The sequence below is a fragment of the Rhinopithecus bieti genome, unplaced genomic scaffold (assembly GCF_001698545.2).
Source record: "Rhinopithecus bieti isolate Rb0 unplaced genomic scaffold, ASM169854v2 scaffold_2723, whole genome shotgun sequence".
In the NCBI taxonomy this organism is placed as follows: Eukaryota; Metazoa; Chordata; class Mammalia; order Primates; family Cercopithecidae; genus Rhinopithecus; species Rhinopithecus bieti.
Window position 1 is genome coordinate 815166 of NW_016804119.1, and position 2511 is coordinate 817676.

Sequence of the window (2511 nt, forward strand, 5' to 3'; positions counted from 1 at the left end):
AAATTTTTTTTTTTTTTTTTTTTTTTTTTTTTTTTTTTGAGATGGAGTCTAGCTCTGTCACCAAAGCTGGAGTGCAGTGGCACGATCTTGGCTCACTGCAACCTCTGTCTTCCTGAGTTCAAGCAATTCTCCTGCCTCAGCGTCCTGAGTAGCTTAGACTACAGGCACAGGCCACCATTCCCGGTTAAATTTTTTTGTATTTTAGTAGAGACCGGGTTTCACCGTATTGCCCAGGCTGATCGCAAACTCCTGAGCTCAGGCAATCCGCTCACCTCGGCCTCCCAAAGTGCTGGGATTACAGGCGTGAGCTACCACGTCTGGCCTAGAATTTTTTTCTTTTCTTTTCCTTTTCTTTTTTTTTTTGACAGAGTTTCACTCCGTTGCCCAGGCTGGAGTGCAGTGGTACAATCTTAGCTCACTGCAAACTCTGCCTCCCGGGTTCAAGTGATTCTCCTGCCTCAGCCTCCAAAGTAGCTGGGATTACAGGTGCCCACCATCATGCCTAGCTAATTTTTGTATTTTTAGTAGAGACAGGGGTACACCATGTTAGCCAGGCTGGTCTCGAACTCCTGATCTTAGGTGATCCACCTGCCTCGGTCTCCCAAAGTGCTGGGATTCAGGTGTGAGCCACATATCCGGCCTGGTTTAGAGTTTTCCTGTAATATCTTTGGTTTTGGTATCAGGGCAATGCTGGCCTCATAGAATGAGTCAGAAAGTCCTAACTGTCCTCTCCCACTTTTCGGAAGACTTTGTGAAGGATTTGTGTTAATTCTTTGATTGGTAGAATTCACCAGTGAAAACATCTAGTACTGGGCTTTTCTTTCTGGGAAGTTTTAAAATTACTAATTCAATGTATTTACTAAGTACATTCAGATTTTTTTAAGTCAGTTTCAGTAGTCTATCATTCTTAGAATTTGTCCATTTTATCTAGGTTATCCAATTTATTGGCATATAATTATTCATAGTATTCTCTTATAATTCTTTTTATTTCAGTAAGATCAGTAGTACTGCCCCCTCTTTCTGATTTTGGTTGTGTCTTTTTTTCTCTTTCTTTTTCTTTTTGAGGCAGTCTTGCTCTGTCACTCAGGCTGGAGTGCAATGGCACTATCTCAGTTCACTGCAACCTCCACCTCCTGGGTTCAAGCGATTCTCCTGCCTCAGCCTCCCAAGTAGCTGGGATTATAGGCATGCACCACCACGCCTGACTAGGTTGTGTCTTTTTTCCTGGTCAGTCTAGCCAAAAGTTTGCCAATTTTGTTAAATGTTTTCAAAGAACCAAATTTCAATTTTGGTGTTTTCCTCTATTGTTTTTCTATTTTCTATTTGATTTACCTCTACTTTAATCTTTATTATTCTCTTCCTTCTGCTAGCATTGGGTTTAGTTTGTTCTTTTCCTAGTTCTTTACTTTCTAAATATAGGCTGCTGATTTGAGATCTTTCTTCTTTTTTAATGTAAGCATTTATAGCTATAAATTTCCCTCTTAGCTCTGCTTTTGCTACGTTCCATAAGTTTTGGTATGTCATGTTTTCATTCTCATTTCTCTCTAAGCTTTCTGATTTCCCTTGTGATTTCTTCTTTGACCCATTGGTTGTTTAAGAATGTGTTGTTTGAAGCCGGATGCAGTGGCTTACGCCTGTAATTCCACACTTTGGGACGCCAAGGTGGGAGGACCACCTGAGGTCAGGAGTTGGAGACCAGTTTGGCCAAAAGTGGTGAAACCCTGTTCTGCCCTTTAATTGGAGTGTTTAATACATTTATGTTTAATGTAATTACTGATAAGGTAGGGTCTATAGCTGCCATTTTGCTATTTTCTACTTGTCTAATTAATGTGTTTTGTGTTCCCTTATTCCCCATTACACTCTTCTTTTATGTTAAATGAGCATTTTGTGGTGTAGTATTTTAATTCACTTGTTGTTTCTTTTAATACATTCTTTCAAGTTATTTTCTTAGTGGTTGCCTGAGGTACAATTAACATCTTAATTTATAATTATTGAATCTAGATTAACACCAACTTCATTATAATAGTAACAAAAAAATTTGTTTTTACATAGCTCCATCCCCTCTCCACTCTTTTGTTCTGTTATTGTTGTACAAATTGCATCTTTATACATTTATGCCCATCAATGCAAATTTATAATTATTGCTTTATGCAGTTGTCTTTTCTTTTTGAGATAGAATCTCGCTTTGTCACCCAGGCTGGAGTGCAGTGGTGTGATCTCGGCTCACTGCAACCTCTGCCTCCTGGGCTCAACCAATTCTCCTGCCTCAGCTTCCGGAGTAGCAGGGATTACAGGCGTGTGCCGCCACACCCAGCTAATTTTTGTATTTTTTAGTAGAGACAGGGTTTCACCATGTTGGTCAGGCTGGTCTCGAATTCCTGACTTGGTGATCTGTCCACCTCGGCCTCCCAAAGTGTTGGGATTACAGGAGTGAGCCACCGCGCCCAGCCTATAGTTGTCTTTTTTTTTTTTTTTTATACTTTAAGTTCTAGGGTACATGTGCACAACGTG